At 36.6% G+C, this 17,158-nt stretch overlaps 1 long non-coding RNA gene across 1 annotated transcript in view; it reads left to right on the forward strand.

Moving 5' to 3' along the window:
• Positions 1–16,831, forward strand: part of LOC138840423 (uncharacterized) — a 96,815-nt gene extending 79,984 nt beyond the window's left edge. Inside the window, exon 3 of the long non-coding RNA XR_011376078.1 lies at positions 16,475–16,831. This is a non-coding gene — a long non-coding RNA (uncharacterized lncRNA). The remainder of the gene's footprint in view (positions 1–16,474) is intronic.
• Positions 16,832–17,158: the final 327 nt, after the last annotated feature.

Consider the following 17,158-nt stretch of genomic DNA (forward strand, 5'->3'; position numbering starts at 1 on the left):
CCTGTAAATCTCTCTTTCTGAGCATTGGCAAGATGGCTCTTTTGATAGTTTAGCAAAGGCTATAGATCTTGGGAGGAAATAAGGTGAATTTACTTTTCCTTCATTACTAATAAATAATCTTAATCTTATTGTTGAAACTTCATCAATGTTTATGGTGGCAAGCTTCCTTCCTTTCCAAATAGATCACTTAACAAAAAATCTAAAAATACGAAATTAAAATCCTCAACTTTTGCCCATGATAGATTCAAGCTTTATTGTTTGATTGTCAAATTGACATTTACTGGAACAGATTCAACCTTACTCTCTGTCTACTTAAAAATGACGTACCTCTCCATACCTATTAAAAGGTATAGCTGCATTGCTTAAATATTTTTCTGCATTTCATTTTCAACCTCTGAGAAACCACTAAAAGAATCTGCAGGGCTATAGCTTCCCTGGATGTTAATGAGCAGAGATCTGGACACTGTTCTTAGCATAGTGTCTTTTTAAAATACTTGTGACAGTGGCAGCCAGTAAAAGAACAGATGGGCAGGGTGGATAAGAGGACACTAATTTAAAGGTGTTATTCATGGGAGAGACAACTAATGAGTGACAACACAAAGGCACATGGCAGCTCATAGACGAATACTTGCCCTAGTATAAAACTGCTTCACAATCACAGTTGAAGCTAGTTCACCTAGTCATTCTATTATTTTCTTCTCTGTTTCATTTTATTTTCATAGTAAAATGGAGTTGAGGGACTGAAACAAAGGGAAATGAGCAGGAGGAAATGCCATCAGAGATTTTAGGATATGTGTTACTCGCTTTCAATCCCTTTGAACAAATGGACATCTTATTAAACTGTGACTTCCAAACTTAATTCTGTACTGCCAGCTGAGGATCTTGTTAAAATGCATATTCTGTTTCCATAAGTCTGGAGTGGAGTCTGAGATTCTACATTCATTATGCACTCCCAAGCAATGATGTTGCTTCTGTTCTGGGCACCACCCATCAAATAGCAAAACTATAAAAGACTTTGATGCATTCAAAACTAATAAGATATTCAATTAGAGTCATCTTTCTCTAGATTGAAAATAAAGGACAAAATTCATAGGCAGAATAAATGTCAAACAAAGGCACGTTAGCAGGTATGTTCTCTCCTATTCCCAGTTCATTTAATCTTTATAGACATTCTAGCAGCTCGGGAACATTGTTCCCATTTTCCAGGTAAAAGGACTGCAGAATAGGACAGTGAAGGAGCCTGCCCAAATCATGCCTGGAAAGAGATGGAACAACAGTTTCCACAGTGGGTTCATGTTTTCTCATCTAGTTAATTTCGATGAGTAAAGTGCTCTCACACACATGAACATGTTTGATCCTCACAGTATATGCCCTGTGAGAAAAGTACGATAGAACTTATTATCCTTATTTTGTAGACGAGGAAAGAAAGGTAGCAAAGATGAAACAGCACGGGCAAGCTCCTACAGTTAATTAGCACGAGAGCCTGAGCTGTCACTGAACCCTTCTGACCCCAGTCCTCTTCTCTCTTTTATCATTATCATGCTACTCACACTAATCAATTGGTAAACTAGAATGAAAACATCAACCAGTAATATGCTTCAGAAATTCCCATCGTGGAAAAATAGCAATATTTACAAACTAAACCTTTTAAAACAACTTTTAAATAGGAAGCACGAGTGTTCAGCTTTCATTTCAATTTCAAAGATCTCACAACTTTAATTTTAATGATTCCTGACTCTACAAAGAAATCCCAGGTTGGAGGGGCATCCAGGGTTACAGAATACTATGTTAATGCTAACAGCTTTTGTAATTACCTTAGTTTCATCTCATACTTTAAATTTTGATTTGTTTTTGTCTTGATTTAATGGGCAACTTAAAGTAAAAACTACTTAGGCAAAACTGCTTTATTTTATCCTAAAAAGACAACACTGCTTTTTCTTAGCAAACACATCCACTTTATGAATTACTTTAATTTCTATATCCTCAACCTTTTTTCTTTTACTGATTCTTTCCTGTTAAACTACAAGCACCATTATTTAACTCTGGATATCTTTCTTACATAGTAAAATAAAAGACCATCTTTTTTTTTTCCAGTCCACATGTTACCTATATTACTTTAATTTCTTTTATGTGGGGACAAATATACATAAAGAATAGCTTAAATTCATTATTTTCCCTTATCCATTTTTTTATTTTGGTCAGTCATGGGGCTTGAACTCTGAGCCTGGGTACTGTCCCTGTGCTTTTGTGCTGAAGGCTAGTGCTCTACCACTTGTGCCACAGCTCCACTGCCAGTTTTCTAGTGGCTAATTGGAGACAACAGTTTCAGTAATTTTCTAGCACAGGCTGGTTTTGAACTGTGATCTCAGATGTCAGCATCCTGAGTAGCTAGGATTATAGGGGTAAAGCCATCATTGCCCATCTCTATTTTACTCTTTACCCCACTCCAGTTCAGATGTTTCCCTTACAACTCCACCACAAATACACTCCCTAACCTCCTCAGTTGTGTCTATATTGATTAATTCTTTACACTTACTTGACTTTTCAATAGCATTTGGTATGTTTATTTCCATACTTCCTTTGTGAAGTTCCCTTTTTGCCCTGGCTTCTTAATTTACAGTCTCTATTGAGTTACTCCCCATTTTTATGTTTGTCTTTCATCAGTTTTCATTATAGATTTCTCTTACTATATTCAACCTTCATTTATTGCACAGATATTTACAGAGACATACCCTGTTCTTTATATTATTCTAGACACTGGGGATAAACTATGACTAAAAAACAACAAATTGTTTCTATTTGTCTGGAAACTTTCATTTTAAATAAGGAGTTGTTTAACAAAGCATTCCAGAAAGGCTTTCCCAAGGGATGATACGGGTGAAGTCAGAATGGTGAGTAGGAAGTGATGAAGTCAGAAGAGCATGAAATGCCAAAGGAATGGATGAGTAAAAGCTTTGGATCATGAGAAGGAAAGTAAGGTGCAGGATTAAGCTGAAGGCATTACTAGAGATTTTCCTATGGGGATCATTGAAATGTTTTTAATTCAACTTAATTGATTTTCTTTCTGAACTTCAAAAAGTTGTACAAAGGGGTTACCATTAAAGATGACCATCTAGTATCCAGTACTTTCTGTTCAGAGACCCTCTTTCATCATTGTCCTCCATCCTATCTGCTTCCTCTCCTCAGACTCATTTCCCACTTCTGTTATCATATACAAACACTGAATATTCTTGCCATATTTGTTCTCTGCTCCCACATCTACTAACCCCCTTACATTCTTCTCTCAGCTTCTGATATACATTTGGTTAAACTGTTAATTGTTCAATAGGTTCAGTCAGTTGAGATTCAGTCTTGTATACACCAAACTACCGTCAACTAAACATATGACTCGGTGTGTGATTATATAGGAGGTTGAATTTGGGTCTAAGATTCACGTATGAGAGAAAACTTGTGTCCTTTTTAGCCCTAAGTTCAAGTTCCACAACTACCACCACCACCAACAAAAAATAATTTCTACTCTATTTCATTTACTTCAGTCACTACTCAATTGTCATCCTAAGAAAAATTTCTCATTTTTGCCATATTTTTCCTTTAATTTAGTGGTTGTTGGCAAGACTGATTTTTATATCATATACATTTTCATATCTATAGTATTAAAAAACATTTTCCCATTGGATGTGGGAAATTTTGTTTGTTTTTGTCAATATCAGAGTTTGAACTCAGGGCTTTGTGCTTGGTAGGCTAATACTCTAGCACTTAAGCCACCCTTCCAGTCCTGACTTTTGCTAGTTATAGATAAGAGTCTACCAGACTTTTCTTTTTCTTTTTTTTTAATTGTAAAAATACCATATAGAGGGGTTACAATTACATGGGCAAGATAATGAGTACATTTCTTATCAAACATTATTGCCCCCTCCTTTGTTTCCCCTTCCCATCCCTTCCCATCTCCCCCCCAACCCTCCCAAAGTTGTAAAGTTCGTTTTTCGACATAATGATTTGTACATCTCATTGTTGCAATGGGTCCACCTGTATCCCTATTTAAATGATTTGTTTTTTCCCTGTCCCCTCCACAAATTATACCAACACCAAATACAGTGAAAGCAGGGGTTATACCGTGGGGGAGGGACATACAAAGCAACAAAGAAATCATCTTATAAATATGTTAGAAACAATTGCATGAAAGAAAAAAACATTTGAATCCTTATCTTGGGGTTCATTTCACCTAATATCAACTTATCTGACCTTTTTTCATTTCTTTTATGGCTAGACTGGTTGAGCATTTCTTCATGTGTCTATTGGCAATCCTTCTTTCCTCTTCAGAGAAGTTTCTCTTTAAGTCTTTAGCCCACTTATTTATTGGGCAGTTGTTTCTTTGAGGATTTGTTGTTGGGGGATTTAATTTTTTGAGTTCCAGGTATATTTTAGATATGAGACCCTTATCCGTTGTATGGCTAGTGAAGATATTCTCTCAATCCATGGGCTTTCTATTGCTAGCTATGTCCTTTGCCATGTAGAAGCTCTGCAATTTCATGCAATTCCATTTGTCCAAACTTTCGTTGATTTGTTGTGTTTCTGGGTCTCTATTAAGAAAATTTCTGCATGCGCCAAGGAGACCAAGGGTTTCTTCTATTCTGTCCTATAATGTTTCAGAGTGTCTGCTTTGACTCCGAGGTCTTTGATCCATTTGGAGTTGATTCTGGTACAGGGTGATATATAAGGATCTAGCTTTAGTTTTCTACAAGTAGTTAACCAATTTTGCCAGCACCATTTACTGAAGAGGCTGTCTTTCTTCCATTCTATTTTTTTTAGCTCCCTTATCGAAGATTAGATGGCTATAGTTCTGTAGGTTCATTTATGGGTTTTCAATTCTATTCCATTGGTCCTGAGGTCTCTTCTTGTGCCAGTACCAAGATGTTTTGATTACTATGACTTTGTAGTAGAGTTTGACATTTGGTATTGATATTCCTCCAGCACTGTTCTTTCTGTTAAGGATCATTTTTGCTATTTGGTGTTTTTTGATTGTTCTATATGAATTTTTGGATTTCCTCTTCTATTTCCTTGAAGAATGAGGTTGGAATATTAATAGGTATCGCATTTAATTTTCTACCAGACTTTTCTTTGTGGGCTGGCTTAAAACCACCATCCTTCAGAGCTTAGTCTCCTGACTAATGAAGATTAAAGGCCTGAGCTACTAGTATGGGTCTAATAAATAACTTAATTCTTGGTGGTGGTGGTGGTGCTGTGGTGTGTGTGTGTGTGTGTGTGTGTGTGTGTGTGTGTGTGTGTGTGTGTGTGTGTGTGTGTGTGCGTGTGTGCGTGTGTGCACACACACGAACCTAGTACATCGCAAAAGCTATGGAAGCATTCTACCACTGAGTTATACCTCTTCCAATCCCCGTGCTTTTTAATTGAAGGACTGGATTTAATTTGCAAGAAATAATATAAAAACATGGAAGCAGTGTTGAGCAGAGTTGAAAGGATCTCAGGTTTTTAGGATTTGAGGTTGTTCTCTTTTACATATTACTCATAGGCTTATGACCAAGTCACTTTTCCTCTATATAAGAGGAAGCATTTGGATTAGATGATTGTTAAAGTTGCATTCAACTTTGACAACATAGCATCAATGTTTAGTATCACTGACTAACTATTAGGATGGCCCATAGAAGTGACATTTCTTTCCCTTAGGCTTTAAATTCTAACGTATTATAAAACCACCCTACAGCAAATGAAATTAATGGTTAAGAATACCAAAATAATTTTGTATGAGTGAGTCTTAAGAGAAATCCAAGATGTACACAACAGAGTAACAGCAGTCTTCAGTGAAGCACTATAAAAGAGATCTCAGTACTTCTACAGTTACAGAAAAGCACTTTTTGCAATAATAGGATGACTTAAAATATAATTCATCAAATGTAAGTTTCAGGACATGTCCAAAAGAACCAGCACATTCTCAAGATGAAAGGAAATGTGCAGGAAGCTCTTACATTAGTATCTTTTTCTTCCCCTCCCCAATGAGATGTCAAGGATAAATTTGGGGATACTTTTCACATTGCAGATATAATTAACAACTTTGTGGCTGATATCAGAAGACCAACCAATGGGAAACAATGACTGAAGTTGACAACATTAATTAATTATTTTGGTTTCAATAAGGTTTTATCTATCTGTGTATCTATCTATCTATCTATCTATCTATCTATCTATCTATCTATCTATCTATCCATCTATCTGTCTAGAAATATTTCCTCAACCATTCCTTCCTTGATTCAAGAGAAGAAATGAGATATGATCCCGTAAGATGTTTAGGTCATAGGTGATGATGTGTTGGTCCTTAGGCTCAATCTCAATCTTGTTCTCTGTCTAATGGACCAAGTTGCCAAAGTAATCTGTATTAGAGCCATTTTGAACTTTGAAAAAATACAGCAAGATTTTTGATAACAGAGTCTTATAAGTGATGTGAAAAAGGTACTATTTGACGACATACATATTTTTCCCCACAAAACAAAATGTAACACCCTCTTTTTCATGATAAGAAATTGATTGTTTTTGTACTATTCTTGGAGCTTAAACTCAGGGTCTGGGTGCTGTCGCTGAGCTTTTTGCTCAAGGCTAGCACTCTACTACTTGAACTACAGTTCTACTTCTGGCTTTTTGGTGATTAATTGGAGATAAGAGTCTCATAGAGTTTCTTTCTAAGGTTTTACCTTTTACATACTAAACAAAATCCCTTAGAAGTAGTGTTTAAAATGTTTGTTAGAAAATTCTAAGACCAAGATTTATTCCTTACTTAGTTAAGATTGTCTTATTTATTGTTCTAAAACAATTACCCTTCATGGAAAAGCCTTTTCTGTCTTTATTTCACATGTATTAATGAGAAATGACTAAAGAAGTTAAGGAGCAATAGAAAGGATATTAAATGCCTTACACAATGTCAAAAGAGCATATATTTATTCAATTTATCAGTGGGCGTGACCTAGATTCATGAGTGAAGAGACACTATTAGTTAAACTATAGAGACAATATCAAACACTTACTCTAAGTGCATGTAAATATGCTCATGTAATAATATGATTAAATATATTCTCTGGCAGTATGATTTTTTGTAAGGAAGCAAAATGTTCTATGCTTCTGAAAGTGATAGGTGAACTAAAAAATAAACAGTGTAAGGGGACAAAAAACCTTGTACCTGGGTTTCACTTTTGGAATGATGAAGTAAAGAGATTGATTTATTGGAAGACCTTTAGAACAGGCCATTGATTGATCCTTCCTGAGGATAATAAAAAATAAATTGTGCTCACTTATTCTCTGTCACATACTGATAATAAAGAGAGCCTCATTTTCTCCTTCATTCTTTTGATCTAGATAACAGAGAGAAATGCTTGGCATTGACATGAAATGATGCCCAGAGATAGAGGTATGTAGAATGCTGTAGAAGCTCTCCTGTATACCTGGAAATGTTAGGAAGAAGTGTAGGCATCAGAAAAGTTTCTAAGGAAGCTGTCTGCCAATATTTTCTAAAAGGAATACCTGCTTCCATATATTGAATCAGGTTGCTTTAAGGTCTTCTTTGTTAAATTCCTTGTAAGATCTATCAAGCCAGGTATTGGTGGCTAATACCTGTAGCCCTAGTTATTCAAGAGACTGAGACTTACAGGAGGATCACAGTTTGAAGCCAACTCAACCCCCCCACCAAAAAAAAAATCCAAAAGATTCCATCTCCAAAACAATCAGCACAAAGCCAAGCCAGAGTCATTGCTTAAATGATAGGTCTGAGCAAGAAAACTGAGAAAGTGTGAGAGCCCTTACATTCAAGCCGCAGTACACACAAACACACACACACACACACACACACACACACACACACACACACACACACACGAGTGCGCTCATGCGCACTCGAAATATCTGAGACTGCAGCTCATTTGTCTTGAAACAAGATCTTTCTAAGCAGCCCAGAGTGGCTTCAAACTTGTGATCCTCCTGCCTCAGTCTCCTGAGTGCTGGGGTTAAAGGCTTGCACCTAGTTCATTCTTATAAGAAATATATGCCATCAATTTAATTGCAGTATGTGAGAGATGGGATCTTTTGTGACTGATGTTGCTGCTTTCCTTATGTTTTCTGTTATACCTACCTGCTTATCTGTAGTACTTTCATGAGAATAGGCTAAGAAGAGAGTCTCCTTTGGTTCCTGTTTTTAAAGGCTGCTTTTTTCCGCTACCAACTTGAATGTGATGTCAACTTGGATCTTGGGCTCATCCAAACTTATTTGGAATTACATTTGAGCTTTTATGACATGCGTGGGCATCTTAGTTTGAGGCTGAACCCTGGAGGTTATGCCCTCGTGGGGCTAAGGATTGGCTGAGAGGTGGCTGTCTGCCGAATGAGTAGGTGGGTGGAGGATGGAGCTTGGCTTTAAGGGGTCCGTTTCTACATGCCTAATGTATGGGACCTATTTCTGTTCCTTGTGGAATAAAAACAAGGCAAGGAGAAAAGAAGGGAGCCAGATGCAGTCTGGAGACTATATATATTCAGGGTAGGAGGACAAATATATTATTTCTTACTAGCTTGATTTATAAATTACTCTTGGACTCACAAATTTTAGATGCTGCTTGGCCTAGCAGAGTGCCTTATTCAATATAAGCAGTTAAAATGTGAATTGATTTACAGTCTGAAAACTATGGAAGTGTTAAAAATTTTTGTAATTATTAATTCAGTAATATCTGTATATATAACTAAAGAGTTTTAGCAGCTGAGAATAATATTTTAATGAATTTATTGCACAACTCATTTATTATATAAATATCTATGAATATATAACAAGTACATCATACATTATAAATCTAAATAACTGTGTGCAGAGATTATAATTCTTGAGGTTTCATGAAAATCAATGAGGGTCTTTATTTAAAATGCTGTCACAAATACTTCAAGAAGGATGCTTGGAGTGGAGAGCACAGTGGTAGAGTATGTGCTTAGCATGCAGAAGGACCTGGGTTCAATCCCCAGCACCAATGAGAAAAAGAGAAATACATCAAGAATCTTGACATTTAACTTAGATGACTAGCTACCAAGAACCCACTTTTTCTGTTGCATTGAACCTGGCATGGCTAAAATAATCAGTAGTTTGTGTAATACGTCTATTGGCAATGGATCCACAAAATTACATATATTCACTATTCACGTTATTCTTTCACTCACTAGTGACTGTAGTATTTATTTATTTATTTCTTCTCCTGGAGAGAAATAAAAGGCTCTTGAATGTTCTTCCTGGGAAAATAAGAAGTTAAACCTACTCTACGGTAGAACTCACCCCCAAAAGCCAAGAAAGTATATCTAAACCTAAGGTTCTCCCCAATAAGTGTAAATCTAAGGACTTTCTCACTATATCTCACATGGTTGAATGGCATTTGAGATAATTTTTTGCTCTAAGATTTTTAAACATTGGTCTGAGGTATATGCCTGTGATCACTCATGACTATAAATAGTTTGTGTATAAGCTACATTTTTAGTTAGGAAATAAACATATTTTTACTTTTTTTTATTCCAGTGCTAGGGCTTGAACTCTTGGCCTGAGCACTGTTCCTAAGCTTTTATGTTCCAGGCGAGTGCTCTACCACTTGAGCCACAGCTCCACTTTCAGTTTTTTTGGTGGTTAACTGGAGATAAGAGTCTCACATACTTTTCTGTCTAGGCTGGCTTTAAGACATGATCCTCATATCTCAGTCTCTTGAGCAGCTAGGATTCAAGGCATGAGCTGCCCAAGCCCAACTTCTTTGTATTTTTTAAATCTTTCAGCCAAATCTGTAACAGATGAAATGTAATTATGGTGTATAGGAATATAATGATATTATTTTGGCAATTAAAAACTATTACATCAAAATTATTCCTAAAACACATAAACAATAAGAAGTCTACTTTAATCAAAATTACTTTAATCAAAGCGAGTTACGGTTCATAATGGCATCATTTGAAGAATGATTTACAGGACAGAAAACTATAGTTATGGCTGCAAGTAACTAGAAGATTTGTCTGCATAGGTTGACATTGAACCTCAACCCCAAATCTCAGCTTCCAGAATAGCTACGATTACAGGCATAGCCACCTGTGCATGGCATCATTTGTGGACTTTGGTGTGTGGCAGTTATGTAGCATTTATTATGTTTACATTGTTGTGAAACCATCACTACTTTCATTTCCAAATTTTTCCATTTCACACTATTAAAAGTCTACTGGTTAAAAAGAAACTCCTCAATCTCTTCTTCCCTCAGCCCTTGGCAGTCTCCTCATATTTTCAGTCTCTACGAATATGACTACTTTATGTACCTCATATAGGTAGGACATCCACTTTCTCCTTTGGCTAATTACAGTTTTCAAGTGTCCATGGGGCTTTTATCTTAAGGTTTGACATATGACTATCGCAACACCATGCATATACAGAACAAATTTTCCAGATTCCTCTTCAAAGTGGGACTTTGGCACTTCAGCAAACTGGCAAAAAGGACCATTTCCAGACAAAGAAATCTTCTTTTGTGCTATTTTTTTGTGCGATAAGGTTATCAAGGTGGCTCAAAAGAGTTAATATACTTCCCAAAGCGTCCAACTTATTATAAGTGAGTAACTCAGGAACTAGAGAGCAAAGCCTAGAACCCAGTATCAGTTGTCAGCATTTCTGGGCAAATTATATATCTTTCTTATGTAAGTCCTGTAATGCCAGTGAATCTTTCTCTTCAGAGTAGTTACTGTTTAGACGATGAACAGACTGAATTATAAGTTGGATATTTATTTTTTAAGCTCTGTTTTTAATAGACTCATTTTTTAGTTCTTACAAAATAGCTTCATGGGAGAACATGTGCATGTCCTATATTTCAGATCTAGTGATTTGTCAATTATGGCTCTTGTGTTATGATCGTACCTAACAGATAACATTACCTTAATGGTTATTCCTTCACATTAACAGAGAAAGAATTTTTTTTTAAAAAACCTACCTCCTGACTTGCTCAAATTAGGATCCTTGTCCTGACTTTCTGCCAATTTTCCTGAAAAATTGTTAAGTATTTAAATTATAGCACCCCCTAATAAGAGATTCTTGAGCATATAGGAAACAAATAACCAAAGTAATGAACTAATACAAAACACTGCTTAGAAGTCCCTATGAAGAAAGAAGGATTGGGATCTGACTGAACTTGGAATGAAGAGGAGGGAAGCAGTATGTTATGAAGTGTCTTATGAGAATGTATATATTTAATATTGAACTTATAACTACATAATATATTCAAAACTTAAGTTCAAAAAACAAAGAATAGCAACTGATCTTGAGAATTGGCAAAAGTCTGGAACAGGTGCTTGATCAGAAAAGATTACAGAGTGACAGAGTTACGGAAACATGCTTAACATCATGCCACTAGGAAATACAACTTAATGCCACAATAAGATGCCACTTCTAAACTACAGAGGTTAAAATAAACAAAACAACCTGTGTTGGTGAGGGTGAGGGATCCTTACATACTATAGGTGAGAGTATGAAATGGTTTCACCATTTTTGAAAACTGTCAGGGTCTCCTAACATGAGTACATGTATCCCCAGTGACCCAGCAATTTCACTTCTAGGTAAATATTAAAGAGTGGTGCTATCTATCTGCATTAGTGATACGTTCTAGAATATTCACAGAAGCTGTTTATAATTCTTCCAAAGAAAAAGTATCCAAGAAAGCATGCAACTAGTGTTAAATAGATATATACATTGTGGAACATTCATATAATTGAACACATTACATTAGTGAGAAAGAGCAATCTTTATTTGTATGTGAAAAAAGGGACTGGATGAATCTCACAGATTAATCTAGATATAGAATAAACATATTTGGCTCAACTAATATTAAGTCAGAAAGCAGAAAAAAACAAACTGACCCATAGTTATGTAAGAATCATGCCTTCCACCTTTTTGGAAATAGTCTGGATTCTTTTTCCATAAGTAAGTTAATCTTGTAAAGATGTGCCAGATTTTGGTATTGCATACTTTTCTAGGTACAAATGATTCTTCTAACTCAACAGCACCTTAGAATTTTGTGATTCAGGAACTGAGGGTTACTTGAGCTGTAGCAAAGTGAATTTGTCAAAGCAATCCACAGTTTTCCAAAGCCAAAGAACATACAGTTATAGAATATGACAAATATTACTTTCTGTTTGGAGCATCAACTATAATTCAAGATCCAGTCGGAGCTCAATGAACTGTGAGTATGATTTCACAGGATTGTGGCAAAGTTGCTTGTAGAAGCCCATAAGCATAAATCCACAGGTTTATTGCTCAGTAAGTGCCTACTTCATCACCCAGTGAAATGATCCCCGTTAGGATGGTTTTGAAAAGCAAAGCTTAGAAAGGAGAAGGAGGGGTTTGAAACTCAGCTTGCCAAAATTGAGATAGCAGCTATTAAAAGGTTAACATTTTGGAACAGACAATACTAGTAAAGTGGAAGTGCCCATTGAAACAGAAAACTTAAGTCCTAAACTGGATGAGATTTTCATTAGTACCCAAGCCCACCTAAAGATGTCTGAATTATTGGCAGGGACATTGAAACTCAGAAACTAGATCCCTATGAGCTTTTCTCACACCTTAACATGCCCAGGGAGAAATAATGGCTTGTCTGCTCCATATGTATTATGCTCAGCCAACCACACCAAAAGCAAAAGAGAAGCTGTCAGGTTCAGTGGGAAGACAGAGCATATGTTGTGTTCTCATTTTCATTGTTTCCAACATTATGTTTCCCAATGAATAAGCAGTTGGGGCAGAAATGTTGACAGAAACATGATTAAGTGGTCAGAGGTTTGCCAGGATTGGCAACACAATACCACACTGTGTCCAATTTGGTCGTCACTAACCACATGTGCCTATTTCAATGCAAATTAAATTTGAAAATTCATATTCTCACTAGCACTAGCCATGTATTGGTTACCATATTGGATAGTACAGACTTACTCCTGCAAAAACTTGCAGTGGATAACACTGCTTTCGATTAGGGTTTTAAAAATCAACATCTTTAACCCAGCTTGCTTTTATGAATAAAGTTTTATCAAACTAGAGACCAGTCCTTACCTACAATCTTAGCTACTCAAGAAGCTGAGATCTGAAGGATCTCAGATTGAAGTCAGTCCAGGCAAAAAAGTCCATGCAGTTTTAGTGAAAGGCTGGGCTATAGGCATGGCTCAAGTGGTAGAGTGTTAGTGGTGAGCAAGCAAGCCAAGCAAGCATGATGCTCTGAATTCAAACCCCAGTATGGGCTAAAACAAAAGCAAAAACAAAGTTCATAATAATATATATTTTTACAATTCAGAGTATCTGCTTATATATTGCCTCTGGCTGCTTTAACAGTAAAATGTCTGTTGAATATTAGCAATAGAGATTGGCCACAAAATCTAGAATATTTAGTTTCTGGTCTCTTTGGGAAATGTTTGCTTGGGGAATTTTTTGATCATGTCACTTTGGAAATTTTCCATAGAAATTCCCAAGGGCTTCATGCAAATAGACACAATTTCTTCACAAATGGAAACACATAGACTATTCCTTCCATCTCTAAATAATCACAAGAAAAGTGAATTAAAGGCCTTCTAAAGCTCTAAAAGCCTGTTCGGTTACAATGAGGAATTGACTATGTGGGAGAAGAAATTCAGGTCCATCATTGTACACCTATCTAGTACATAAGATTGTATTTGTTGCTGGAAGAAGAAGGAATAATAAAACCTGGCCCAATTGGGCTTGAATGAGAAGACAAAGTAAATCATTTGTCTACTGACTATATGCTAATTAGAGTGCTTACAGGCTTGTTCCTTTCAAAGCACATTTCTCCATGTTATTTGTGGAGATGAGACGTTTCTGTATGCATAATGCTGGGGTAGACATGGTGTCCCTTCTAACCAAGGCATTGAAGTGAGGCCAAAGGTAGTATGATTCCTAGTTTAGGCTCCCTGGGAAGCAGATAAAGAGCCTGAATGTGGTGACAAGCATTTTTGTTGACATACTCCTAGTGGCTTCATAAGAAAAGAGAGATAGACTTAAGATGATAGATAAACATTTGCCATCCCCGACTTTTCTATGTGATGTTCTACACCACTCTGGGAGTATGTACTTTTTCCTTTTCAAAGTTTAAATTTACTTTTATTCTCAACTTCATTAGGTTGCTAACCTATTCATGATCTGAGTCTACATATTTCCTTGAAGAAGCCCTGTGGGTCCCATAATTTTAGTCAGTTTCTCAAATCCAGCCACTCTGAGTTACATACTTTACAGATTTTTCCTTAGGAGGACTTGCTTGCATATTGTGACTATGTAGTAGAGAGGTCTTATATAATTTACATAACAAAGAACCTGAAACTACCAATCCATTCCTAACCAAGAGCTCTGCTGTGTCCTCTGTAGCCCTTCTTTCCTTCTTGATCCAAAGAAACCCCAAGCATATATATATTTCCATTAGGGATTCTGACCAGAAACGGCATTTTCTTCAACGAATACAAGTAGCCCTGGGCAAATCCTGACTATATTCTTTGAATGGAGAAAGGAAACATGAAATTGTACATTTTATAAAGAAAAGAGGAACACACAGTAGTTTCTCAATATGTTACCCTTACGAAGGATTATGCTTTCCAGGGGCAAAGCTTAGGATGGATGTGGGGATAGCAGATATTTATGAAAGGATCAACTTTTTTTTCTTATTAATACGTGTTTTTATTGTGAAAATACCATACATAGGGGTTACAATTACATGAGCAAGGTAATGAGTACATTTATCAAGCATTGTTGCCTCCTCCTTTGTTTCCCTTTAAGGATCATCGTTTTTAAATATGTTTTTTAATTGTAAAAATACTGTACAGAGGGGTTACAGTTACATGAGTAATGAGTATATTTCCTATCTAGCATTGTTACTTCCTCCTTTGTTTTTCCCCTACCATCCCTTCCCACCAAACCTCCTCAACTCAACCCTCCCATCTCTCCAAAGTTGTAAAGTTCATTTTCAGCATAGTGTCTTGTACATCTCATTGTTACAATGGGTCAAACTGTATCCTTATTTCAGTATTTTGTTATTTCCTTTCCCCTCCCCAAATTAGAATAATGTATATACAAGATGCAGGGCACCAAATCAAGTACAGTGAAAACAGAGGTTATGCCTGTGGGGGAGGAACATACAAGAGAAACAAAAAATTACATAGTACATTTTAAATACATTAAAAACAACAACAAGAAAGAAAAAAGAAACACTTGTGTCCCTATCTTCGGGTTCATATCACTTAGCATCATCTTATATGGTCATATGTACATAGCTTTTGACCTCTTTTGCTTGTCCTAGACATATGGGACCTATGTTTCTTTGGGCCTGGCTTACTTCACTTAATATAATTTTTCCAAGTTTTTTCATTTCCTAACAAATGGGGCGATGTCATTCTTTCTGATGGAGGCAGAGAATTCCTTGTATAAATATACCACATTTTCTTGATCCATTCATCTACTGAGGGACATCTGGGTTGGTTCCATATCTTATCTATGGTAAATAATGCTGCAATAAAGATAGTTGTGCTGGTAGCTTTAGTATGGTGCTGTTTGTGATCATTTGGGTAGATGCCCCAAAGTGGGATTGCTGGGTCATGGGGGAGCTCTATGTGGAGTCTTTTGAGGAATCTCCGTATTACTTTCCAAAGTTGTTGAAAAAATTTAGACTCCCACCAACAATGCAGTAGGGTTCCCTTTTGTCCACATTCCCTCCAGCATCTGTTGTTATTAGAGTTCTTGATTATAGCCATTCTAACTGGGGTGAGGTGGTATCTCAATGTTGTTTTGATTTACATTTCTTTTATGGCTAGAGAGGTTGAGCATTTCTTCATGTGTCTATTGGCCATTCTCATGAAAGGACCAACTTTTAAAGGGCAGAGGGACAAAACATTACTGAGGAGAGAGGAAAGTGATCTGATGTACATCAATCTAGTGAAGAGCTCTGTAGTGAGGATTACCTATTGGAATTGAGTGAGAGATAACTGAGATTTTTATAATGCTATCTTGCTCTGTCACCATGAAGTCTGCTTTGGAAAATACAGGACCTTCACTGAAGCAGATCCTACCAGCTAAGGATGACCCTAAAGTGCTGCTAGCTAGAGGCTACTTAATAAGCCTACTCTTGACAGTTGGGTAGCAAGCTTAGAGGGCAACCTGAGGGATGCAATTCTATATCAACCCAAACTCTGCTACAGAAAGATGAACTGTTCTGCTCCTTAAGCTGGTAATAGCTTGTAAATCCATAGTAGTTGCTATATTTTAAGTGATTTTTCATATAATATTCCATTTTGATCCTTACATGTGAAGCAAATATAATTACCACCATTTCACAGATGAGAATATAAGACTTAAAAATGACCATTGATTTGGGATTAAATGGCAAATTATGAATCCTGTGGGCTAAATCTTGCTCAATACCTGCTTTTTTTTTTTTTAAAGGTTTCATTATGTCAGATTTCTTCAGGAGAATAGAACCAATAGAAGGTATAAAACTGTAAGAGGGGATTTAATATATTGGATCACATGATCAGAGGCTGGCTAGTTCTACAATGTCTGTCTTCAGGCTGAACTGGCAAGAACATTAGTAACTGATGAGTCCAAGAACCTGGGAATCTCAGAACAAGAAGAACCAACGATGCAACCTTGAGCAGAGGCTAATGTCCTGAGAGCTCCCTGGCAAGTCATGTACAAGCATGCATTCAATGGCTGAAGAATGTGGAGTCCGATGGCAGCACCAAAAAAAAAACCAAAACCAACAAACAAAAAAAAAACAGATCCATTCAAGAAGAGTGTAGCCTGCATGTACACGTTTCCGTCTTGTCCTGTGTGTTTTATTCCCTCTGGGCCATTAGTCTACTGAGAAGTACTACTCACATTCACAGTGTGTCTTACCCATTCAGTTCTCTGGAAACTTGGATACGCCGAGGAATGTGCTTTGCCATTTGTTTTTAGACATGGCTCAATCTTAACTAAGGCATAGTGGGACTCACTTTATTGATTTTTGTGGTAACTCTGCTTGCTTGCTTTCTACAGACATGGGCTTGAGAGTTCTGAAGAAGACTGGTCTATAATGCTAAAATGTTTGATATTTGGCCCTTGTCCCAACTTTTCTACTATTCCACA

This window comes from Dipodomys merriami, unplaced genomic scaffold (assembly GCF_024711535.1).
Source record: "Dipodomys merriami isolate MVZ:Mamm:240054 unplaced genomic scaffold, mDipMer1.0.p SCAF_3, whole genome shotgun sequence".
NCBI lineage: Eukaryota > Metazoa > Chordata > Mammalia > Rodentia > Heteromyidae > Dipodomys > Dipodomys merriami.